This window comes from Macrobrachium nipponense, chromosome 39 (assembly GCF_015104395.2).
Source record: "Macrobrachium nipponense isolate FS-2020 chromosome 39, ASM1510439v2, whole genome shotgun sequence".
In the NCBI taxonomy this organism is placed as follows: domain Eukaryota; kingdom Metazoa; phylum Arthropoda; class Malacostraca; order Decapoda; family Palaemonidae; genus Macrobrachium; species Macrobrachium nipponense.
This window is the reverse complement of record NC_061099.1, coordinates 23,996,675-24,024,174: the sequence shown is the minus strand read 5'-3', so window position 1 is coordinate 24,024,174 and position 27,500 is coordinate 23,996,675. Positions and strand designations below refer to the sequence as shown.

The 27,500-nt window shown below is 37.0% G+C and overlaps 1 protein-coding gene across 1 annotated transcript in view; it reads left to right on the top strand.

Moving 5' to 3' along the window:
- The window catches only part of LOC135210214 (uncharacterized), a 462,528-nt gene that overhangs the window by 65,821 nt on the left and 369,207 nt on the right, over positions 1–27,500 (top strand). The gene's annotated exons all lie outside the window — the stretch shown is intronic.

Here is a 27,500-nt window from a genome sequence, read left to right as displayed (position 1 = left end):
GACCGCCATAAAACCACGAGTGAATGAAATGTGTTTATTACCCTCGACGGAATCCATCCGAGAGAGAGAGAGAGAGAGAGAGAGAGAGAGAGAGAGAGAGAGAGGTCCTATTTGTGTACATATTGGACACGTTTCTTCATTTCTCGATCCGTACTGAACACGCTCTGCAATGTTGCCATATGGGGATTTGCCTATTGTTTATTCAGTTTTATATTTTTATTTTTTCTCATTCCTACAAATGGCCGAAATTTTTGCTTCCTCTCCGCGGAACGCTGCCATTGTTTCTCTGTACGGTGTGTGACGTCCTGGTTCTCTCTCTCTCTCTCTCTCTCTCTCTCTCACTCAAGATTAATGTACATGTTTTTTTTCCCTCTTCAATATCGTCGTCCTCAGTGTTATTGGGTTATAGCTAGATTTTCTGGCAGCTCTCTCTCTCTCTCTCTCTCTCTCTCTCTCTCTCTCTCTCAGATATAGTACCAAGATCTGTCTCTAAGAATCATGAGGTTAAGAAAGGGTACCGTAACAAGAAGAATTATGATGAGTGCTCTCTCTCTCTCTCTCTCTCTCTCTCTCTTAAGCTAGAAATTTTTTTCCTTTGAGTGATCATTATAAGTAGCCAGTCGTCAGAAATGACAGCTGATTTGACATTTTTCATAATCTTGGTTTTGAAATCAGATCAGTGCACCTCACGCGGTGCGGTGCACTGTAGGCATTGCTTAATAACTGTAATCTTTTCATTTCTTTTATTGTTCCTTCATTCATATTCTTTCTTCCATCTTACTTTCCACCCTCTCTTAAGAATTGTTTCACAGTGCAACTGCTTTGAGGTTTTCCTCCTGTTACACCTTTCTCAAACATTTTACTCTCAATTTCCCTTTCAGCGCTGAATGACCTCACAGGTTCCAGCTCTTGGCTTTCTGCCTAAAAGAACCTTGTTTAGTAATGCCTACAGCGCACCGTGGGAGGTGCACTGACGGAGCTACTCCTGTACGAGTTTTGATAAATATGTCAATTGTATATTCATGATACGAGCACCTTGCATAAGTTGAGTATATTTTAGTTTTACCAGACCACTCAGCTGATTACCAGCTCTCCTGGGGTTGGCCCGAAGGATTAGATATATATACGTGGTTAGGAACTAATTGGTCACCTGGCAACGGGACCTGCAGCTTATTGTGTGATCCGAACCACATTATATCGAGAAATTAATTTCTATCACCAGAAATAAATTTCTCTGATTCCTCGTTGGCCGAGCCGAGAATCGAACTTCGGACTACCGGATTGGTAGCTGAGCGCGAAAACCACTCGTCCAATGAGGAACTAGCACCTTGCATAAAAAGGGCAGGTTTCACTTAGTTTGGCAAACAAATTTACGAATAAAATAAAATAAATATATTTAAATTTATTTATCTAGTTGACATGAAGCTTCGGTCGCGGGTTTGTGCAGTTGACGAAAAATGAATTAAAAAAAAAGTGGGTGAATTGGAATATTGGTGTGTTTACACCTACATATGACCAACAGGGGGGCTGAAAACACAATGATTAATAGCGCCTGGCCTGGCCTGGTTATATAAAAATCGTCCCGTCAGAACGTCCATCTTTGATTCTTGATTGATGGAGTTTTGCTTTGTCAAATCCTGATGCTTTGATGTGTCCTCTAATAGTTTTGTTTAGGGTACACAATGGCCGCTTTGTTTTTTTATAGATTTATTTATTTATATTTTTTTAGCAGCGTCGAAAATGATTGTTATAGGGACACAGAGGAGAGGAAGTTAGTGCCAGTTATTCCATGAAATTGGATTGTTGTTTCTCTCTCTCTCTCTCTCTCTCTCTCTCTCTCTCTCTCTCTCTCTCTCATATTTATTTACACACAATCTTTCACATGTGTATAAGTAAGGGCACTTGTCTAACTTTATACTTTTATATAGTACATAGAATGGGAAAAAAATATTTTTAAATGATATTAAACAATTGTGGCTTAAAATGTTTGTGATATATATATATATTTATATATAATATATATATATATATATATATATAATATATATATATAAAGCAAAATTGACACGATACAACACAAGCGGGAATCAGGTCTATTTGTAACAAAATCAGTTAAATGAAACTAGATAAACGTGCTTTAGAAAACCAGCTTCTGATATTCCTGGAGCCCTAGATGAATCCTAGATGAATCCTAGATGAATCTAGGACCAGATGAATCCCAAACACCAACTCTGTTCTAAGATGTGGACGAATTTTTGGAAGAACGACACATACTGAAACCTCCACTGGTACAATGTCCGAGGTTTTTAATGTTTATGCTTCTGCTGGGAGACATTTTGACTCTTTCCCCCCTCCCCCCTTCCCTCTTCTCTATTCCCCCGTGGGTGCCCCTAGGTACGACTTTGATGGGTAGGGGAAGGGGAGGAGGAGGAGGAGGAAGAGTAGAAGGGCGTAAATTTCTCTGTTGTTTGTCCTTTTGTTCGGGGTTTCTTCGTTAACGATCCGTGGGTACTTTATTGCTGTTCTTCTTCGTCTTCTTCTTCTTCTTCTCCTCGCGCCGGACTGAAATCTAGCGTTGTCGAAATGTGTATGTGTTTGTGTGTACACAGTCCTCCTCCTCCTCCTCCTTCCTCCTCCTCCTCCTCCTATTCTCATTGCACACCTAAAATTTTCCTTATCTTGCGGTTGCTTTGCTCAAGCGTGTTTGTTTTTCGTTTGTTTTGTTTGTCGGGGATGTTTAGAGAAAGTTCTTTTGATTGTTTTTCAAAAGTGTGCACATCACTTTTCAGTGTCGTGTGCATATGCATACTTTCAATTTAAAATGCGCTGTGCTTATGAATATGTAATTGTACTTTGTACGTTATGCATACTTCCTAGTATGGCTGTGACTTTCTTTAGGTATATATATATATATACCTATATATATATATATAATATATATATATATATATATATATATAATACAGAAATTAAGCTACAAATGTCCCTTAATATCTAATTCGCTCTACCTCGGAAATAATGTATTTTCATATGTGTTAACCAAAGGGGAATATTTTTGTTGATAAGAAAATTCGTCGGCTCATGGGCACGAACCACGGAACCAAGAATTCAGGACGTACAGTGAAGCTCTTAATCCACAAGGCTATCGCATGTATATGTGTGTGTATATATGTCTGTTTTTATTTCACCATTCTTCTCAAGGACCACCAAAGAATTAGAAGAGCTTCATGGTCTAAAATTAATGGAGACAGAATGAGCGACTATTTCGCAAATCCAGTATTGCTTCTCCAAGTACTCTTCTCTTTTATGCTAGTCATACGAGGCTGTCGTCTCTCTGGAATGACATTATGTATCAAACGCTATGCGGCATTAGGGCGAGTCCACTTTACAGTAAAACATATCTTCAGCATGCTAGCAACTTGTCATACACACTTCACGGACAAGACGAATACTTTGTCATTGACTTGATTGCAACTTTGTGACATGTTAGCAACATGTATGTGACATGTTGGCATCATATTTATGGCATGTTGCTATAGATATATATATATATATATTATATATATATATATATATATGTTATATATATATGAATAACTTTGATCACGAAGTATATAAAACGTGATGCTATGTATAAATAAAGGTTTTTTGCCACGAAGGAAAAAAATGAAAAAGCGAATAGCCAAGTGCTTTCGGTCCTGTTCGGACCCTTTACTGAGGCAAACTGTAAAGGGTCCGAACAGGACCGAAAGCACTTGGCTATCTCGCTTTTTCATTTTTTCCTTCGTGGCAAAAAAACCTTTATATATATATATATATATATATATATATATATATATATATATATTATATATTATATATATGTGTGTGTGTGTGCGTTTGTGTGTGTTTGTGTATGTGTCTGACATGTTGTAAATATGTCTGTAACATGTTGACCATTTGTATGTGACATTTTAGCAACATATATGTGACATGTTGATATCATATTTATGACATGTTGCTATATATCTGTGACATGCTATAAACATGTACTGTGGCATGTTGACGATTTTTACGTCACAGTGACATGGTAGTAATTATGTTTCTGTATATGACAAGTTAGATACATATTTGTGACATGTTAGTTACATGTTAGAAACCTTTTTTATTTTAACATCTTAGCACAAAATTTCCTACACATTTTACTGTAGTGTTGGTGCAGCCTTAGAGAAAAGGTATGTGTACCAAATAGTTGACATTTATAATGATATGTTTCTTTTATGTATCTCCGAGCCCTTACTCGTTGCAGTCGGTCATTTCGTTCCTTCGAAGTTTCCGGCTCACCCGAGCCTCGGGATCAAGTAAGAGCTTCTCTGATCTAAGTTCGCCTCACTCTTCCTCCTCTCGTTTTCTAATTTTCATTTCTCCCGCGGAACTTCTCAGCTGTTTTCAGTCAAAGGTAGCATAAGGGAGGTTTAATTTCTGTCTGATGAAGATGGGACTCGGTTTTCGTAAATGCTTTTTATATTTGCTTACAGAACAGGAGGACTGTATGTGAGGGTTTTGGATTTCGTATATATATATATATATATATATATATATATATATATATATATATATATATTAGCTAAAGCCACTGGGTAAAATTTAAAAAAAGAAAAGACAGCGCCAAGTACTTTGTGCCATGAAGATGTGTTAAATGTGTGTTTCAGATTTCGCAAATTAACGTCATGTTAAAGCAAAATATATAAAGCTAACGTAAAGAAGAGAGATCCTTGTCTTTTCAAAGCTGCAAATGTTTAACTTTTATGTCCAGCACTTAGAAATTAGAGTCTGCGAGATCCGTTTTTGCGTCCCCTGCTCTGTCAGCGCGTTTGATAATGAGCTCGACTCTTTTTTACGTGTTCATCAAAACATGCCAATCTTAATTATCGTTTACCCTCCGTTTCAATCGGGTACGTATCTGTTGAGCAGTCTTGTCTTGTACGCGTATATCTTTGTCAAGTCCCACGTGGATGTTGCACATTGTGGGTGTAAGATTGCGTCAGATTTCAGAACTTCGAGAAGCTTTCGTGCCTAAACGCGTTTTGAGACATCTGCTCTGTCCATTTCCATAAAGGAAAGAGATTTTCATTCGATCTTAAGACCTCGAGGCAGTTAGATCTCCCCCTCTCTCTCTCGCTCTCTCTCTCTCTCACTCGACATCGAGATTAAATTAACGCAACGTAAATTTGGTCACTCATATTGTGAGAATTGTATATTTGATATTTCTTAGAATTTATTTAGTTTATTTAATTTCTTTTGTGGAATCTGAACAAAACATTTCGTAACGGCGCCTTGTTTTTTGTGAAAGTGTAATTTACAAGAGAAGAAAAGAAGTTGGTATACCAAAAAAGGTAAAGTGTGTATATTTTTATTAGTTGCAACTAATAATTGTTAAGGAACAGTGAATAACTAATAATGGATAGGGAGTGTGTTTAATTAATAATTGATAGAAAACTGTTGTCTGTTACGAAGGTTTGGTAAAAACTGTTTTGGTTAGTGTTTTTGAATGAAAAAGATTTACACTTTTACACATTGCTGAGATATTTTTTTGTGTTTGTGTCTGTTCCATTGTTTGTGCATTTATTCATTTTCTTATTGAAGTCGTGTCTTTTTGTTTTATATTTTCATTTGCATCACCATTTAATTGACTTAGTATTTTCATTGGCTTTATCATTGGCACATTTTTAATTAAATTTTTAACATTGTGAATTTTATTTGCATTTACTTAGAATTCTTTTCAAGTTTTTTGTTGTTTAGCACTTGTGAATTAATTTCAAATTTTCAGTTATTGCCTAACACTTTTGAATTTTTGATTGAATTACTTTCTTGAATTTTATGATAATTAATTTTGATTTAATTTTACTTAATTGATTCAAGAATTAATTAAACTTTACTTTGTTTTCAAGTACAGTAATTTTCCCTGATATTGTGAATTTCACTTATAAATTTTGAATTTAATAATAAATTTTTTGTATTTAAAATTTTTATAAGTGTTTTCTTTATCTTACACCAGATAAATATATATAATTATGACTATATTTATGATAGGTAGAGAACAGAGTGGTAATTGATTTGCTTTCCTTCAATTTAATTGAAGTGACTTAGAACCAGGAAGTACTTAGACTTCTGAAATCAGGGAAATACTTAAGAGTTTTTGAAAGTTGTTGATGGAGTGATGCCCTTTGATTAATTTAATTACTTACAAGATTACCTCACACCTGTTTTGATGAACTTAGTCTGATTTTCTGCCATACTGGTAAGTGTTAAGGGATCACTGTTGCCTTTAGTGTATTCAGTCGTTTAAACGTGTTATGGAGGGGTTCAGGTGTTTTGGCTTTTGGTGAGGTACTAATTGAATTGCAAGGTAACCAGATACTTGGCACTTAGTACCTATTGTTTAATGGTGCCCAGAGACCCGGGAAAGCAGATTTCATTATCACTCTAGTATATACTGGGTGGTGTTAGGATATATTTTGTTAGGAGAGTGACCAAATATTTTTGTTTTGCATTTATTGTATTGAATTGTAAATTGATAACTTAGAGGAAAATGGCTCAGTTCAATGTTCAGTGGAATTTTTAGCAGCTCCTTCCGTCCAAGTTCTGTCTGAAACCACTCTCTAGAGCACAGTGGAGCGCTTTAGCAGAGGCATGTGGTGGTTATGTGTCTACTAGTATGGTAAATAAAGGCACAAATAAGAGTATTGCTATGGAATCATTGATAAACCTCTGGTAGAATAACTGAATGAAGATGAGTTAGAATTGGCTCAAGAGTTGTTGAATGTAGCACGTGCTGATCTCATAAATAAGCAAGCAGAAAAGAAGAGAAAAAGTGATGCAGAGTTAGAGCTTAGACGCATTGAAGCGAAGAGAATTTGATTAAGCTAAAAATGCTTGCTGAAAGAGAAAGAATAGACAGGGAAAAACAAGAAAGAAGAGAAGAGAAGAAGAAAAAGCAGCAGAAGAGGAAAGAGAAAGAATAAAAGAGGAAAGAGAAATCGCAAGACATGAAAGGGAAATGGAATTAATAAGAGGCTAGATCCACATTACCTGTAACACCGTCTAACCCTAACCAAGGTAATCAAGACCCTGTATTTGATGTAGTGAGAGTACAGAAGTTAATCCCTAAGTTTACTGAAGAAGCTCCAGATGAGTTTTTTGATCACTTTGAGAAAGTGGCTTCACGGTATGGGATGGCCAGAGGATAAATGGTCAGTTTTGCTACAAAGTGTCTTGAATTGGTAAAAGGGAGAAGTGCTTATCTAGCCTTAACAGCTGATCAGTGTAAAGACTACAAGGTACTTAAACACAGTGTGCTACAAGTTTACCAGATGACCCCAGAGTACTACAATGAGAGATTCAGAAATTTAAGAAAGATGAGAAGGGAACCTTCTTAGATTATGCTTACAAAGTGAGAAGGTGTTTCAAACGTTGGGTAGAAGCTGCTAAAGTTAAAACTTTTGATGAGTTAGAAGAGTTACTTGTTCTTGAACAGTATCTTAAGGGAATTCCTGAACATATAAGAGCTTATTTTAAGAGAGAGAGAAGTGAAAAAGAAGAAACTTGACAAAGCCGATACACTTAGTGAAGATTACAATATAATCAGTAGCAAACGTAATTACAATGTCAAGTACCAGAGTCAACAACGCCCAGGTTTTAAGTCTTATCCAAATAACAGGAAACAAATTTAATGGGAGGGGCCTTCAAGTGATACTACTAAAGAGTACACAAGGAAATACAGCTCAGCAAATTAATGTGAAATCCTCATCCAGTTTTTCAAGACAGTTACAGAAACCTAATGTTGTCTGTTTCAAGTGTGGAAGAGTAGGACACTACAGTCAAGAGTGTTACCGGAATCAACAGCAGTCAAAACCAGTTAGTCAAGTTGTGAAACAAACTACGAAGAGCAGTGTGGGAAAGAATCAGACTCCAGAAGAAGAATGAAACTAAAACAAGCTGAATGTTTAGCACCAGTGGAAATGTTACCTCAAGCAGTGAGTGGTTAAGCAGTGTGGAGGCTTTTAAGCCATATATCTATGAGGGTATGCGTCAACTCAAGAAGGAAGTATGCAGGTACCAGTCAAGATATTACGTGATACAGGGAGTAACCATAGTGTGGTAGTACGTGGTTCTCACCCTCAGTTGGAGAAGAGTCTCAAAGGAGATTCAGTTATATTGAAGGGTATAGGAGGAGAGGAAGTAACTCCTATATGCCGCTTACACCTGTCATGTGAATTGGTGACAGGGAATGTTGATTTTGCTGTAAAGGACTCACTGGCTGTGGAAGGTATACATGGTTCTGTTGGGGAATGAAGTTGGTGGTGTGCCATTTATTCCTTGTCCTGTAGTGACAGACAAACCATTGAGGATTAGTCCTACAGAAGAGTTGGAGAAGATAACCCCCACCTGTTTCCTAGTTGTGAACTACCAGAAGTATGAGAGGACTACGACTGTAGTGAAGAAACTGAGGATTTACACACCCAAGAAGGATCAAGTGAAGGATCTTTGTGCTTAGAAGAATTATTCCAACCATTGGAAGTGAAGTTTCCCAATAGTGCTGACCAAGAAAGAGATTTCCCAAGAAGATGAAGAAGACGACGACGAAGAAGAAGAACCTGATGTTCCTGAAGAGACTCCGAGTAGTCAAAGTGTTGCTGAAGACAGTAGTGAAACTACAGTAGCTGAGTTAGCAGATATTGAGAATTCAACCTTTGAAGTTGGTCAAGTGACAAGAGAGAAGCTGATGACGTGCAGAAGAAGGATGCATCGTTAACTGATTTGTTCTTCAGAGTTGTTGATCGAGAAGAGATGCAACAAACTCCTACCTGTTACTATCTGAAGGAAGGTTTACTGATGAGGAAGTATGACCTACAGATATACCAGGAGATGCTGAATGGGGCGAATATCATCAAATTTTGATTCCATATCCATTGAGAAAGCAAGTGATTGCAGTAGCTCATGAGTCTGGACATATGGGAATCAGGAAGACTGTGGAGAAGATCATGAAATATTTTTTCTGGCCTGGACTTCACAGAGATGTTAGCAGTTTTGTCGTGAGTGTCATACCTGCCAGATAGCTGGAAAACCGAATGAAAACCATGAAACCATCAAGCCAAAAAAAGCCCCCCTACAACCTATAGAAGTTGTTAGTTTAGGAAGTGATTTGGAACCCTTGTTCAACGTGATTATAGACTGGTTGGAACCACCATTGCCGAAGAACAACGAAAGGATAGATATTTGTTGACATTAATGTGTCCATGCAAGGTAATCCATTAAAGCATCCCTGTTAGAAACATATCTGCCAAGATAGTTGCTGAAAAACTTGTGGAGTTTTTCTCAAAGTTTGGTAAATACCAGAAATAGTACAAAGTGACAGAGGAAACAAACTTTACTTCAAAGTTATTCCAGGATGTGATGAATTTGTTAGGAGTGAAACAACAGTTATCCACTGCCTATCATCCAGAAACTCAAGGTGCCTTGGAAAGGTTCCACCAGACATTGAAAAGTATGCTGACAAGTATTGTTCTGAGTCAGGAAGAGAATGGGATGTTGGTTTACCATTAATGTTGTTTGAAGTTAGGAGTGCTTACCAAGAAAAGTATGGGATGTTCACCTAATGAGAATGATTTTTGGAAGAGAAGTGAGAGGGACCGTTGAGATTCTTGCAGAAAATTGGGGGAAGAAAATCAAGAGGAAAAGCCAAGCAGAGTATGTAAAGAACTTAAGGAAGAGGTTGAAAGAGATTAGAAAATTCTCTTTAGAAAACTTGAAAATGAGAGTCAAGAGAAAATGAAAAGGAGATTTGATGCTAAGGCTAAGCTAAGAAGTTTTAGTGTTGGTCAACAAGCGTTAGTGTTCTTACCTGTCAAGAGATTTCCCCTCCCCTACTATAATTTCAAGGTCCTTACAAGATAATTCAGAAGTTAAGTGATAGAACTTATGTGATTGAAAACACCAGAAAGAAGAAGAAGACAAAGGAAGATACATGTGAACCTCTTGAAACCTTATTTCTCAGAAACTAAAACTGAAACTGTGTCAGTAACCCCCAGACAACTTTATCTACAGAAGACGATGATGGCTACGAATTGGGAGCTGCAAGCAAGATGAATAATTCCTTCAATTTTGGAAAATTTGGAGGATAAACTGAAACATCTGAGTGTTGAACAAGGTGAAGACTTAAGTGACGTAATTAGAAGTTTTCCAGAAATTTTTTCAGATGTGCCTAGACGTACTGATCTGACCAAGCATGAAATCAAGATTCAAGAAGATGGAAAAACCTTTTCAAGCAAGAGCCTATCGCTTATCACCGTTATATCGAGATGTTTTGAAAGAAATAAGTTGAGTATTTGCTGCAAACATGGATTAGCAGAACCCAGTTCAAGTCACTTCAGTTTCTCCAGTGTGTTAGTGAAGAAACCAGATGGTTCATTTAGGATGTGTACTGATATAGGAAGCTTGAATTCTATCAGTGTGGCTGATAATTATCCTTTGCCTCTTATAGATCAGTTCTTGATAATAGGTGGGCAAGCCAAGTTTGTTTCCAAGATAGACTTGTTGAAAGGATATTATCAAATTCCCTTAGATGAGAATGCGAAGCTGCTGTCAGCTTTTATTACTCCTTTTGGACTATATCAGTATACTGTTCTGCCGTTTGGTCTGATGAATGCACCCGCAACATTTCAACGATGATGGATCAACTGTTAGGATCAATAGAAGGAGTAGGTGTATACCTAGATGACATCGTGATTTACTCTACAACGTGGAAGAACATCTGAAGATTCTGAAGAAAGTTTTCAAGAAACTACAAAGAAGCAGGATTAACAGTCAACCTAGAGAAGAGTGAGTTTGGAAAGGCAACTGTACAGTATCTTTGGGTTTGAAGTTGGGAAAAAGGGGCCTTCTTGCTCCAGTTAAATGGCTAATGTAGAAGGTATCCGTAAAGGCTACCCCACCTACTACCAGGAAAACAGCTACAGAGGATTTTTTTGGGGATGGCTGGTTTCTATCGTCGTTTTTTGCCCAAATTTCTCAGCCGTAGTAGCTCCCTTGACAGACTTGACTAGTCCCAAAGCTAAGTTTATTTGGACTCCAGAGTGTCAAGAATCCTTTGAGAAAGGTAAAAGCCATTTTAACTTCAAGACCAGTACTTCAAGCTCCAGACTTTCGACAAGAATTTGTGATACAAGTTGATGCGTCAGACTGTGGTGTTGAAGCTGTTCTACTTCAAGAAGATGCAAAATAATATCTACCATCCTGTATGCTTCATGTCTACAAAATTGAAAAAACATCAGAAAGTATATTCGACAATCGAGAGGAAACTTTAGCCTTAATCACGCATTGAAAAAATTTGAAGTGTATGTTAATAGACCTAGGAATGAAGAAATTGTAGTGTTTTCTGATCACAATCCAACTGTCATTTATCCAGAAAATGAAAAAAATCACAATCAAAGACTGACCAGGTGGGTCTTTGTGTCTGCAACAGTTATAACTTAAGGGAGTTGCAGCACTTAGTGGCAAAAACAATGTAGTTTGCTGATTATTTATCTCGTTGCGAATCGTTGGATTCACACCGTGAGCATAAAAAAATCTTCTGGGGGGGGTGGGGAGGTATATTATATATTGCTACTTTCAAAATGCATGTTTTCCCCTCTTTGAAATGTCTTTGTAGATTGTGTAACATTTTTTCAGATTCCTAGATAGCTTAGAATAGGATGTTTTTTAAAATGTGTTCAGATTTCGCATTAACGTCATGTAAAAAAAAATATATATCTAACGTAAAGAGAGAGATCCTTGTCTTTTCAAAGCTGCAAATGTTTAACTTTTATGTCAGCACTTTGAAATTAGAGTCTGCGAGATCCGTTTGCGTCCCTGCTCTGTCAGCGCGTTTGATAATGAGCTCGACTCTTTTTTTTTTTAACGTGGTCATCAAAAACATGCCAATCTTAATTATCGTTTACCCTCCGTTTTCAATCGGGTACGTATCTGTTGAGCAGTCTTGTCTTGTACGCGTATATCTTTGTCAAGTCCCACGTGGATGTTTGCACATTGTGGGTGTAAGATTGCGTCAGATTTCAGAACTTTCGAGAAGCTTTCGTGCCTAGAACGTTTTGAGAACATCTGCTCTGTCATTTCCATAAAGGAAGAGATTTTCATTCGATCTTAAGACCTCGAGGCAGTTAGATCTCCCCCTCTCTCTCTCGCTCTCTCTCTCTCTCACTCGACATCGAGATTAAATTAACGCAACGTAAATTTGGTCACTCATATTGTGAGAATTGTATATTTGATATTTCTTAGAATTTATTTAGTTTATTTAATTTCTTTTGTGGAATCTGAACAAAACATTTCGTAACGGCGCCTTGTTTTTTGTGAAAGTGTAATTTACAAGAGAAGAAAGAATTGGTATACCAAAAAGGTAAAGTGTGTTATATTTTTATTAGTTGCAACTAATAATTGTGTTAGGAACAGTGAATAACTAATAATGGATAGGGAGTGTGTTTAATTAATAATTGATAGAAACTGTTGTCTGTTACGAAGGTTTGGTAAAAACTGTTGGTTAGTGTTTTTGAATGAAAAAGATTTACACTTTTACACATTGCTGATATTTTTTTGTGTTTGTGTCTGTTCCATTGTTTGTGCATTTATTCATTTTCTTATTGAAGTGTGTCTTTTTGTTTTATATTTTCATTTGCATTCACCATTTAATTGACTTAGTTATTTTCATTGCTTTATCATTGCACATTTAATTAAATTTAACACTTGTGAATTTATTTGCATTTACTTAGAATTCTTTTCAAGTTTTATTGTTGTTTAGGCACTTGTGAATTAATTTTCAAATTTTCAGTTATTGCCTAACACTTTTGAATTTTGATTGAATTACTTTTCTTGAATTTTATGATAAATTAAATTTTTTAATTTTGATTTAATTTTACTTAATTTGATTCAAGAATTAATTAAACTTTACTTTGTTTCTTTTTTTTCAAGTAACAGTAATTTCCCTGATATTGTGAATTTCACTTATAAATTTTGAATTAATAATAAATTTTTGTATTTAAAATTTTTATAAGTGTTTTTCTTTCATCTTACACCAGTATAAATATATATAATTATGACTATATATGATAGGTAGAGACATAGAGTGGTAATTGATTTGCTTTCCTTCAATTTAATTGAAGTGACTTAGAACCAGGAAGTAACTTAGACTTCTGAAATCAGGGAAATACTTAAGAGTTTTGAAAGTTGTTGATGGAGTGATGCCCTTTGATTAATTTAATTACATTACAAGATTACCTCACACCTGTTTTGTTTTATGAACTTAGTCTGATTTTCTGCCATACTGGTAAGTGTTAAGGGATCACTGTTGCCTTTAGTGTATTCAGTCGTTTAAACGTGTTATGAGGGTTCAGGTGTTTGGCTTTTGGTGAGGTACTAATTGATGCAAGGTAACCAGATACTTGGCACTTCGTAACAATATATATATATATATATATATATATTAGCTAAAGCCACTGGAAAAATTTAAAAAAAGAAAAGACAAGCGCCAAGTACTTTGTCCATGAAGATGTGTTTAAATACACGAAAGTATTGGCACTCGGTCTTTTTCTTTTTTAAATTTTCCCATTGGCTTCAGCTAATAAACAACATCCCGTGCGTGCTTACTTTTGTGATTTCTTAGAATATATATATATATATATATATATATATATATATATATATATATATATATATATATATTGTTACGAAGTGCCAAGTATCTGGTTACCATGCATCTCAATATTACCTCACCAAAAAGCACCAGACACCTGAACCCTCTAACACATTTAAACGACTGAATACACTAAAGGCAACAGTGATCCCTTAACACTTACCAGTATTGCAGAAAATCAGACTAAGTTCATCAAAACAATTGGAGGTGGTCATCTTTGTAAGTAATTAAATTAATCAAAGGGCATCACTCCATCACACTTTCAAACTCTAAGTATTTCCCTGATTTCAGAAGTCTAAGTACTTCCCTGGTTCTAAGTCACTTCAATTAAATTGAAGGAAAGCAAATCAATTACCACTCTATGTTTCTACCTAACATGATATAATCATAATTATATATATTTATACTGGTGTAGATAAAGAAAACACTTATAAAAATTTTAAATACAAAAATTTATTATTAAATTCAAAAAATTTATAAGTGAAATTCACAATATCAGGGAAAATTACTGTTACTTGAAAAACAAAACAAAGTAAAAGTTTAATTAATTCTTGAATCAAATTAAGTAAAATTAAATCAAAATTAATTTATCATAAAATTTCAAGAAAAAGTAATTCAACTCAAAATTCAAAAGTGTTAGGCAATAACTGAAAATTTGAAATTAATTCACAAGTGCTAAACAACAATAAAACTTGAAAAGAATTCTAAGTAAATGCAAATAAATTCACAAGTGTTAAATTTAATTAAATGTGCAATGATAAAGCAATGAAAATAACTAAGTCAATTAAAATGGTGAATGCAAATGAAAAATAAATAAAAACAAAAGACACTTCAATAAGAAAATGAATTAAATGCCAAACAATGGAAACAAACACAACACACAAAAAAATATCAGCAATGTGTAAAAGTGTAAATCTTTTTCATTCAAAAACACTAACCAACAGTTTTACCAAACCTTCGTAACAGACAACAGTTCCTATCAATTATTAATTAAACACACTCCCTATCCATTATTAGTTATTCACTGTTCCTAACAATTATTAGTTGCAACTAATAAAAATATAACAACACTTTACCTTTTTTGGTATACCAACTTCTTTTCTTCTCTTGTAAATTACACTTTCACAAAAACAAGGCGCCACTACGAAATGTTTGTTCAGATTCCACAAAAGAAATTAAATAAACTAAATAAATTCTAAGAAATATCAAATATACAATTCTCACAATATGAGTGACCAAATTTACGTTACGTTAATTTAATCTCGATGTCGAGTGAGAGAGAGAGAGAGAGCGAGAGAGAAAGAGAGAGATCTAACTGCCTCGAGGTCTTAAGATCGAATGAAAATCTCTTCCTTTATGGAAATGACAGAGCAGATGTCTCAAAACGTTCTAGGCACGAAAGTTCTGAAATCTGACGCAATCTTACACCCACAATGTGCAACATCCACGTGGGACTTGACAAAGATATACGCGTACAAGACAAGACTGCTCACAGATACGTACCCGATTGAAACGGAGGGTAAACGATAATTAAGATTGACATGTTTTTGATGACCACGTAAAAAGAGTCGAGCTCATTATCAAACGCGCTGACAGAGCAGGGACGCAAACGGATCTCGCAGACTCTAATTTCAAAGTGCTGACATAAAAGTTAAACATTTGCAGCTTTGAAAAGACAAGGATCTCTCTCTTTACGTTTATTATATATATTCTTTTACAAGACGTTAATGCGAAATCTGAACACATTTTAAAAACATCCTATTCTAAGCTATCTAGGAATCTGGAAAAAATGTTACACAATCTACAAGACATTTCAAAGAGGGGAAAAACATGCATTTTGAAAGTAGCAATATATAATAATATATATATATATATATACATATATATATATATAGTATGTGTGTGTGTGTGTTCAAGACAGATAGACCAATTTGCTATCATGCACCCATACGTATTGTGATTCTTCATTCAAAATTTAATCAATGGCCACATAGTGTTCAAATTCATATAGGAAATAAGATTTGATTTCAAGGAAGGTGACTCAGTTGACCACTGTGGACCTTTGTGTCTCATGCCAGGTGTCTCGTTTAGTTCTTCCGTGATATGTTGTTGCAATGAGTGCTTCTCTTATCTCTAATGGCGAGTAGCGTTCAAGGACAGACAATCTTCGCTTCAGGCTGCGCTTGGTTTGAGCGTTTTTTTTTTTTTTTTTGCGCAATTAAAAAAAAAATGAAAATAACATCATGTATGTAAAATTACATCAAAAAGATTTTTATATCTTTGTGTTTACTTTCTTTTACAATTGCATTGTATTAAGTGCAGTTATTTATACTTTCCATTATCAACTTTCGCTTAAAACCAAACTAAGATGGGTTAACAGTGGTGTTTGCTTTGAAAACACATACATAATATCACCAGTGCCTTCAGGATTCATCTTATGCTTAAAGGAAACGTAAGTTGGGTGGGTCCTTGCCTGGGAGGAAAGGTTAAACTAGGCAAAAAGAATTCGATCGAAGATGAAATATAAAGAAAAAGTAGAAAGTTGGATCATATAGTCCTGAGCAGTGTTGTTAGGGATGAAACGAAATCAATGACAGATAATTATCAAATGTTTTTTTATGCCCAGTAATATCTAAATATTTTTATTTCTGTCCTTTTTTTTTAAACCAACGTGAGAACTTTTCATTTATGAAAAGATCTACCGTTTATTGCAGAAGTTTAAAGAATATTATCTTATTTTGATTTTTTAAAGAGAAATTAAAAAGGGCAAAATAACATTTTAAAATTATTTTTTAGTTTTATTTTTTTACTATTATTTAGTTTGTTTTGTTCTCTGAAAGCAGCAGTGGATTCTAAAATTTAATCTGGACTCTGCATCAATTATAAGCCTATAAAATATGTTACAGTGTTAGAAACTTTTTTATTTTAACATCTTAGCACATTATATATATAATATATATATATATATATATATATATATATATATATATATATTATTATAATGAAAAAGTTGTTAGGAAATCCTTTACATGAATTCCTCTGTTTATTAACAGAAGTTAATTCCCGAATTCCTCATATTTAAAATCACGCAAAGTAAGTGTGACGGCGCCGCCCCCCCCCCAAAAAAAAAAAAACAAAAAAAAAAAAAAAAAAAAAATTTAAAACCAGCTTCATTCTATCCTATCTCTATCCTCAGACATGTTTATGTTTAGTCACATAATTAGACACCCTTGGCCGAATCAGACCGTCTGTGTGGCACAATTAGGACTAATTGTTCTCTCTCTCTCTCTCCTCTCTCTCTCCTCTCTCTCTCTCTCTCTCTCTCTCTCTTTGTTGTAAGCAATTCTAAAGTAGGATTCTTCTTATGGTGTCACCTATAAGAAAAGGACGAGAATTTACTCTCTCTCTCTCTCTCTCTCTCTCTCTCTCTTTGGGATTCTTCTTATGGTGTTACCTATAAAAATGGACTAGAATTTAGTTTCTCTCTCTCTCCTCTCTCTCTCTCTCTCTCTCTCTCTCTCTTCTCTTTTGTTCTAAGCTATTCTGAAGTAGAATTCTACATTCTATTTCTGTTTTACTTAAGTATTTCTTTGAAAAATTTACTTTATCACTGACCTCTCTCTCTCTCTCTCTCTCTCTCTCTCTCTCTCTCTCTCTCTCTCTCTCTCATTTATGCACCCTGCGAAGTGCGGAAGACAGAATTTGTCGCATTGGCGAAGGGAAGTGTTTATGTATATATATGCATGGGTCGTCTTCACGACAATCGTGCGTAGTCGTGTATGCGTGCGTGCAGGCATGCCGACCCACCGACTTTTCCGTGCTTCGTGTTCGTGTGGGTCTAGGTTTTCTTTCTACCAGATTTTTTTTTATGCCTAGGTTTCCTTGTAATGTTTGAGGGCAGTTACGTTATACTCTTTTGAGCTTATAGAGAGAGAGAGAGAGAGAGAGAGAGAGAGAGAGAGAGAGAGAGAATAAAATGACAATAACAGATAATCAAATTATTTAACGGTAAAACATGGAAGATCGCATTTAAATGTATAAATATTTTTCTTCGTTATTTTCGCATTTAAATGTATAAATATTTTTCTTCGTTATTCTTGCATTTCTTAATATTTATACCCATATACAGGATTCGGTCCATATAACCAGGTGCCAATGCTTTAAATATTCCTTTCAAAAATAAGGTTTAATATTGGCGTTACATTTCTCAAGATATAATAGGTTAATTTTTGTCTTGATCGACTCGTATGTCGTATAATGAATAGTACCTTTCATGTTAATGCTTCTGTAATATATATATATATAATATATAATATATATATATATATATCTATATATATATATATATATATATATATGTGTGTGTGTGTATGTGTGTGTGTGTGTGTGTGTGTGTGTGTGTGTGTAAGGCTTTTGTCATGAGGCTCACGTTCGACCCGGGGCAAAACAGCAAATGTCCCCTTTTACCTGTTGCTCGGGATGGAGGAGGAGAGGAGGAGGTAAATATGTTTCCAAATTTTCCAGTATGTGAAGATAAGGGAACCAAGTGGGGGAAGGGTTGATATTTGCAAATATGGTTTGGCTGTTGTTTATGAAATCAATACCAGTGTTTGTGGGTGGTGTGTCTTGAGAGAGGAGAGAGAGAGAGAGAGAGAGAGAGAGAGAGAGAGAGAGAGAGAGAACTGATCATAGAATCTCAACTCCCCTTTAATTTTAAATATACCTCCCTAAACGAATACAATTAAAAAACATTCCTAAAAAATATCCTTCGAGCTTCAATGTGATATAATAAAATTTGTATATTTCCCTGATTTTCCACTGATTTAAAACTCTCTCTCCTCTTCTTTTTCTACTCTCTCTCTCTCTCTCTCTCTCTCTCTCTCTCTCTCTCTCTATCTCTCTCTCTCTCTCTCTGTCTGACGTCAAATTACTGCCGTTTTAATCTCCGCATTCAAATTGATTCGTAATGCTCTTTTTGTAGCCGACATCTGTTTATAACCACGAGAGAGAGAGAGAGAGAGAGAGAGAGAGAGAGAGTTTTAAATCAGTTAAAAAAAACCTCAAGTGGATAAAGAAACTCCGAAACTTATTATCGTTGCAGATTTGATGTCTGGAAAGTTTTGTGTTTGTTTTGGACAAGATGAGTTACCGAGATTATATATCATCATTTTGTTGGATCTTCCTATCATCATTATTATTATTATTATTATTATTATTTTATTATTATTATTATTATTTATCTTATTAATTAGTGTAGTATAGTAGTAGTAGTAGTAGTAGTAGTAGTAGTAGTATCTAGTAGTAGTTGTTGTTTTTGTACTACTGTCAAAGAAGCTTGGCAATTTTGAATATTTTGTGGTTTTCCCTTTAACACCAGTTTTTCAGGAATTTAAATGTTTAATCAAATTCTCGCCTGAGAGAGAGAGACCTTACAGACCTTACAGACCTTACAGTTCGTTCGGGTTGCCCCAGGTCCCTCAGTGTGAGGCACCTCTAATGTCTACCAGAGAGTTGCTAGTACATCTTCCGGTATATTTTGCATCTCCCAATCTTGGATGGTCTGGGATGCAGTTTAGATATTTGTCGAGCTTATTCTTAAACACATCTACGCTCACTCCTGATATATTCCTCAGATGAGCTGGCAACGCATTGAATAGACGCTGCATTGTCGATGCTGGTGCGTAGTGGATTAATGTCCTGTGTGCTTTCCTTATTTTTTCCTGGTATAGTTTTGGGCACTATTATCTACCTCTTGCTTCGCTCTATTTTTACTGATAGTTTTTAGAAAGGGGGGGGGGGGGGGGGGGGGGGGGGGGGGGGGGGGGGGGGGGGGGGGGGGGGGGGGGGGGGGGGGGGGGGGGGGGGGGGGGGGGGGGGGGGGGGGGGGGGAGGGGGGGGGGGGGGGGGGGGGGGGGGGGGGGGGGGGGGGGGGGGGGACCAAAGTAACTTCGACACACCGAAGACACAATGGTGCCCCAAGCGAAAGTGTCTTGGCAATCCAGCTGATAGATAAACACTCATGTTAGCCATTCCAATTAAGTCACCTTGAAAATCCTCCATTATCCTCTTAATTGTTATATTACAGCGGATTGCCATCAAGGTGACTCAACAGGTGTTTCATTACGTAAGGCCCACACCTCTTGGCGTGAGAATTTCCTGGCCCGGAAGTTGGCAGTTCCATGTTTGACGTAAATGGTACCATAGTTGTGCTTTGGACCAAAAGTGTGCTTTGCTTGGTGGGGAGAACGTATTATAAAAGTTATCGCTTACTCGAGGAATAAGCCTACAAACTGCTTTGTTGTTGTTGGGGTTAGGAAAGGTCCGTGGAGGAGCCTATAATGGTCTGAAGAAGGTGATTTGCGTTGATTTAAAGATACAGGGATTTTATGATAGGATAATTATGATTTATTTATTATTAGAATGAAAATGTAAAAACAAAATAGTTAATGTGCATATTAAACATTACAGAACAATTATTTCTAATAAAATATAGCGTAGTTATTTTAATTTTCGTTGGTGAAACAACGCTCTGTGTAACATAGATTTTAGCACGAGTCCCGAGAACCCTGGAGGTCGGATCACGCCTTGTTTCTTTTTTTGTGTTAGTTTTTGACAGAGACAGGAGGGAAGATGGAATTATATACCTGTAGAGAAATCCGTGGTGTACAAGGGTCTGCCTATAATCAGAATCCAGTGACATATGTAGAGTTCAGTTTCAAAATGTCCCTCAGGTAACATAATAATGCATCATTATTGTACGAAAATGGAGAGGCCGCCTCTCTGCTCTGACAGTTTGCAAAATAGACTAATAAATAAGAAATAAACTAATAGGTAAAAAAAATAAAAATAGAAAGCGATACGTTTTCCATGGGCTAGACCTTTACATCACTTTCAACTTACGTAGTTTTATTTCAAGGTGTAAAACCTATCTTTCAGTTTTGCAAAAGTACAAATTATTGCAATAGTTTTTTTCTTTTCCGAATAAAATATTTCATTACTTGTCACCCTGACAATTGAAATTATAGGACTCTAGTAAAGTGATATAGATTTGAATGCAGTTGCACAATACTTAAGAATGACGGACCTTTTCCAATTTTTAGAGTAGTTCATTTATTTAAGATATTTGTGATTTACTTAAAAGGAAGTAACTGTACCTGATACACCTTTGTCCCTTAATATGTTACGTTTTGCTATCATTAATTCCCGTGTATAAACAAACACCCCTCTCTCTCTCTCTCTCTCTCTCTCTCTCTCTCTCTCTCTCTCTCTCTCTCTCTCTCTCTCTGAGACGAACCAAACGAGTCTATGAGTTGCAAAGCAATGTTAGACGTTCCCTGGTGCTCAGTTTCGCCACTGAAGAAGGAAACAGTTGTTATCCTGTTGTAGGGGGAAGGGGGGGGGGGGGACGTGGGGGGATGGGGGTTCAGACACTCGCGTGGTGTATAAGTCTGAAACAAAATGGCAGTTAACAAAACCCTAAATGAATTTTGGGACATTTGTTGTTAACATCAGAACTGTATTATACTTAGGATTATGTCTTTTGATTTCTAAATTTTTACAAGAAGAAGAAAGAACAGTAACCTGAGTTATATTATAGATATATGAGCAGCAAATTAAGTTATAAATGTATAAACAGTACATTAAGCTATATTACAGATATAAAAACTGTAAATTAAGTTACAAACGTATAAAACGTAAATTAAGCTATATGATAAGTATATAAACTGTAAATTAAGTTATATTATAATTATGTGGTTATTTAAAGACAGGAACATGCCTGATCGTTTAGTTAGAAATAACAGCTACCATTTTAAATGCCTAAAAATATATATAAAATCTGTTTAGAAAATATATTTTATGATCATTTTTCTAAGAATTGTTGTCATATGGCCACAATGTCGTTTAGATAAATGTTTGTCAATAAATCTTTATTCAAATTTAATGTAGATATTTGACTAATAAAAATTTAAATAGCAGAAATTTAGGCATCGCAAAAACGAAGGTCATACCATATTTGTAAGTTTGAGAATCACCATTTAACATTCTATGGACCACCGTCAGCAAATGAAAACGACACACTATTTGCTTAGTGTGATTGAAAACTTAGTGTGATGGGACATCACACTTCTTTGCCACTAGAAGAGGAGGGAGGTTTTGGGCAAGGGGTGGGGGAGGTGTTTGTTAGTATACAATCTTGACCCTAAAAATCCTTTAGGGGGACAGTACACCTGGTTGGCTGGGTCACTGACCTTTTTTGACAGGTACGAGAGAGAGAGAGAGAGAGTAAGGAATCTCATGAGTCTCGTTCTGTCTTTATATTCGCCTATTAAAATCTCTCTCTATGAGAGAGAGAGAGAGAGAGAGAGAGAGAGAGAGAGAGAGAGAGAGAGAGAGAGAGAGAAGAAATCTCATTTATGCACGTCATCGCGTCGGGCTCGAAATCTCTCGAAGCGCCATTGGTCTCGTAAATGAGAATCCTTTCGTCCGTGGTCGTCGACAAGTTTGCTATTTTTAGGAGAGAGAGAGAGAGAGAGAGAGAGAGAGAGAGAGAGAGAGAGAGAGAGAGAGAGAGAGTCGTCATTTCATCTTGGATGACCGGACGTCGTTGTAGCCAGTATATGCGTGTGTGTGTGTTTGTCTGTCTGTGTGTGAGAGTGTGTACCACACCGCCCGTATTATTGATTGCCCTGACCCAATTTCCGTCGTGAGTGTGATGGCTCTCTCTCTCTCTCTCTCTCTCTCTCTCTCTCTCTCTCTCTCTCCAATCCCTTGGGGGGGGGGGGGCGACTTCCTCATGATAATTCGACTCTCATTGTTTACTAATTATACCGTAAAGACCCGGAGAAGGGCCTCTTCCTCCTCTCCTCGTAGGGACACTTTCGGGAATGGGGCCCTTTTTCGAACTCGTATACTAGCGGCTGATATTTTTCTTTTCCCGGAACTCTCTATTAATTGGCGAGAGAAGAAGAGGAAGATTATTCCTCCTCCTCTTATTCTCATCTTCTCAAGGGCGTCTTGGTGGTGTTAATTAAGTTCCCAGGTCCTCCGCGCCCTCTTCGCGCCCGTCCGAGGCACTACATCTATAGTAACGACGCCCTCCGTGCATTGTTCAATCGTTATTTTCACTTGATCAATGGTAATCAAATTCTTGGCGCGCTGTTGGATAGTAGCCTGCGCGCGTTGCCGGCTGTATTGATCTACACGGGGCCCTCTAAGCATCCTGCAAGCCGCATCCCCATTGGTCGCCGAGCTGTTAAACGTTCCCCGATTGGCCAGCCCGCTTGCATGCGCTCGCTCTGGAAGGAGGAGAGTTTGGCGCGGATTTGAGAATCGTCGCTGCCTTTTCGTTCGATCCGGATCGGAAAAAATAGTCGATTCCGCCCTCCGTCGATCGGGGCATCGGCCTAGCGCCGCGAAAACGAATGCACGATTAAGCAGGGTGTCGATGCGGGTAAGAAGGGGCGGCGAGGGGTCGGAGGGAGGCCCCCAGAGGCGAAATAACAGGAGGACGAAATCGTACGGAAGTGAAATCAAGTGGACTGCGACGGCGTGGTGAGAGGGCTGGCGACACGGGAGGCACACAGTAGATAGCAGTGCTGTGCGCGGGGGGGCCGATCTCTCGCTGTGCCTTTCCTAGATTCTTTGCCAATGGCTGTGAGTTAATAGGTAATCTGTGGGGCCCCTTTAGTGCGATCCGTGTCCTTTGGAGTATCTTAAGTAGTCTAGCCCGCCGGAGGAGGAGAGGAGGGAGCCTTTTTACACAACACACACATGACTCGTGGAGCAGGCGGAGGAGGGACACCGACTTTTGCTTGATGTAAGTAGCTGCTGCCGCTGACTCTGCCTCTGGTGCTGTTGATGTGGTTTCGACTTTGATGAAATGGGATGGTGGTCACCATCGCGTCTCATATTCGCCGCCCAGCTTCAGGGGCGCCTCAGACACCTTTCAGGGCTCGTCACAGTGTTTTCGGGGTCTTTTTCGTGGGGTTTTGGCCCACCAACCCACCCAGGTTGGTGGGGCCACGAATTCCATACGTGCATGCCATCATTAAGTCGCATACACGGGCCAGCACCAGATTCTCATACACGGGGAACACCCATCTTAGTACTGTACTCTCTCTCTCTCTCTCTCTCTCTCTCTCTCTCTCTCTCTCTCTCTCTCTCTACACTTGCACCTCCCTAACGTTTGGCTGGGTTATAAATCTACCAACACTTGATGAATTGTATTTACTTTTCTCTTTCTTGCATAATTGGTGGAAGTGTATGCTTATGAAATACTTACTTATTAAAAGAATGACTCACAGAATGATTTACTTACTTGCAAAGCTTTCAGCCGTAAGTAAAAGTATACAGGGATATGATAATAGGTAGTACAGCTAAGATATTTACAAGTTTAAATAAGAAATCGCAGATTTGAATAGGGTTTCTCAGATTTAAATAGGATACGCATATTTAAATAATGATTCACAGATTTAAGTAGATTTCGCAAGTTTAAATACGGATTCGCAGATTTCTTGAGGTTTCCTAGATTTATATAAGGATTCAGATTCAAGTAGGGAAATAAGGAATCACAAGATTAAAAATGGATTCACAGATTTATAAAGTAGTTCACAGATTGAAATAGGATTCGCATATTTAAAAGAGGATTCACAGGATTAAATACGGATTCACATTTTTCAGTAAGGTTTCACAAATTTAGATAAGGATTTAAGTAGGGATTCTCAGGTTTAAGGAATCGCAAGATTAAAATGGATTCATAGATTTAAATAGGGATTCGCAGATTCAAATAGTAACGAATCGATTTCAATAGAGACTCAGATTTAAATATGGGTTCACAGATTCCATTAGGGATTCACAGATTTCAATAGGGATCCACAGATTTCAGTAGGGATTCACAGATTTCAGTAGGAATTCACAGATTCCATTAGGGATTCACAGATTTCAATAGGGATCCACAGATTTCAGTAGGGATTCACAGATTTCAGTAGGAATTCACAGATTCCATTAGGGATTCACAGATTTCAATAGGGATCCACAGATTTCAGTAGGGATTCACAGAATTCCATTAGGGATCCACAGATTTCAATAGGGATTCACAGACTTGCGAACCAAGGACGGAGGCTGCATCCTTAGCGAGATGAATACGTGACAGATGCAGACTCCATCCTCCGTAGTAGAAACGAATAGGTACAAGTAGGTTCTCTCTCTCTCTCTCTCTCTCTCTCAAACGTAAGGTTGTAACACTGAAGAGAGAGCGAGAGGGGAGAAGTGATACCTTTACAAGAGGGGAGCAAGACCTCTCTCCTCTACCCTTACCTTTACACCTGTCGGTAATTACATACACAGAGGGTAATTTTGCTCCCCATTTTCCTTCCCCCCTCCCCGTCTCAGATCCTTATAATCTCCCCCCGCCCCCCCACCCCCCACTTCTCCACTAATACTCTTCCCATAATGGCGTCACAGCCTGAATTCTCGGTTCATTCATTCATTCTGATTTTATTTCTAGTTCTGTTCATTTGTTTATTATTATTATTGTTGTTATTGGTGGTAGAAGTAGTGATAGTGAATATAATACTTATGTAATTGACTGATGAATTGCATCATGGGGTAATAGGTTACTCAATAGTGACTATATACATATATATATATAGCTATATATATATAATATATATATTATATACTTATAATTATAATAATATTTATATATATAGTATATTAGATATACGTGTATATATAAAATGTAATAGATATGTGTATATATGTAATCTAAATGTATATTGGGAAATATACGTGTATATATAAATGAATAGATATGTTGTAATACATATGTATTTAAATGTAATTATTGGACATTGAGATTGATTTTCCATATTCAGAAAATCCAGAGAGAGAGAGAGAGAGATTTACTTCCCCAGATGAGATTTTGATGCTGGTGTCTCTCCAAGATCGCAGACGACACCCTGTCGATCTCTCTAGGGGGTGGGAATGGTGGAGGGGGGGGGGGGGGGGAGGACCCATTTTGTGTTTGGGGGAGAGGGCCAAGAGCCTTGCATTTGTGTGGGTGGGGAGAAGATCGTTGGTAAATTCATTACTTGCATCTTGATAGGAGCTCTCTCTCTCTCTCTCTCTCTCTCTCTCTCTCTCTCTCTCTCTCTCTCTCTCTCTCACACACACACGAGAAAGAAAGAGAGGAATCTGTGCAAGCATCCTATTCTCGCAAGGCAACTGGGGCACACCATTTTGAAATCACATCCATCCGTCCCCCTTAAGAAGACCAAATTCGGTGCCATATGTCAACCGTGGCACCAGAGATTGCAAGCCATTGACCGATGCCGAGAGTCTTGATACTGGCACTGTATTGTTTTTTTCTTCTTCTTCTTCTTCTTCTTCTTCCCTTCGCTTCTTCTTCTTCTTCTTCTTCTTCTTTCTTTCTTTTTTTGAGATTCTGCAGTTGTATGTTGGCTGGTGGTGTGGATGGTTTTGAATTGGTTGTATGAAGTAGTTGTAGTCAAAATTTGGAATGGGTGATGTAGATTTTATATGTATTTCGCAATTAGTATAAAGTGCGCTGATATGTGGTTTATGTTGCGTAATGTTAGTGTAGAGTGTATATGTTTTTGGTGTATTTATTTTTTTATAAATCATGCTTTATAATATATATATATATATATATATATATTATATAATATATGGTATGTGTGTGTATGTATGTATGTTATATATATATATATATATCATATTATATATGTGTGTTGTGATGTATGTATATATATATATATATATATAATATATATATATATATATATATATATATATATATATATATATATATACCACGCGCACAGTATATTGGCTGTTGGGAATTTGGAAATGTTTTCTTGGATAATTCATCGTACTGCTTTCTCCCTAGGGATGTTAGACTTTGTCCCAAGACAGAAATTAATAAGCTGAATACCAAGGCTTCTTCTCATCTAATATATCCATAATATCGATTATTCTCTCTCTCTCTCTCTCTCTCTCTCTCTCTCTCTCTCTCTCTCTCTCTATTGAACTGTGAACTTACTGGTGCGTGTATTCAAGGCGTATACTCGAAGTCAAATAATTCATTCTCTTGCTCCCTCTCACATTGTCGTATCAAATTCCCACTATCGATTATTGTCGTTTCCACTCCCGTCTCTCTCTCTCTCTCTCTCTCTCTCTCTCTCTCTCTCTCTCTCTCTCTCTCTCTCTCTCTCTCTCACCTGTCGACTATGTTTACTATTGGAGAGAAACAAGCTCTCTCTCTCTTTATCTCTCCCAGTCACTTGTCGACTATGTTTGCTATTGGAGAGAAAGAATCTCTCTCCTCTCTCTCTCTCTCTCTCTCTCTCTCTCTAGAGAGAGCTCTCTCTCTCTCTCTATCTTATATATATATATATATATATCATATTATATCACATGTATCTATGTTTACGATTAGAGATACCCCTCTCTCTCTCTCTCTCTCTCTCTCTCTCCTCTCTCTCTCTCTCCTCTCTCTCTCTCTCTCTCTCTCTTCCCCGTGTCACATGTTTACTATGTTTACTATTGAGCGAGAGAGAGGGAGAGAGAAGCCTTACATATATCTTTGTTCATCCAACCGTCTCTCTCTCTCTCTCCACGGAGTTTGAAATACAGGTATAGCCGTAGCATCCTTTAATGAGATTAAAATGAAGTCTGGTATCCGACTCTTGGTGTCTGTCATCAGGTGTTAGCCAAGGTTTTTATATCTCTCGGGGCCTAGGCCTACTGTAGGCGT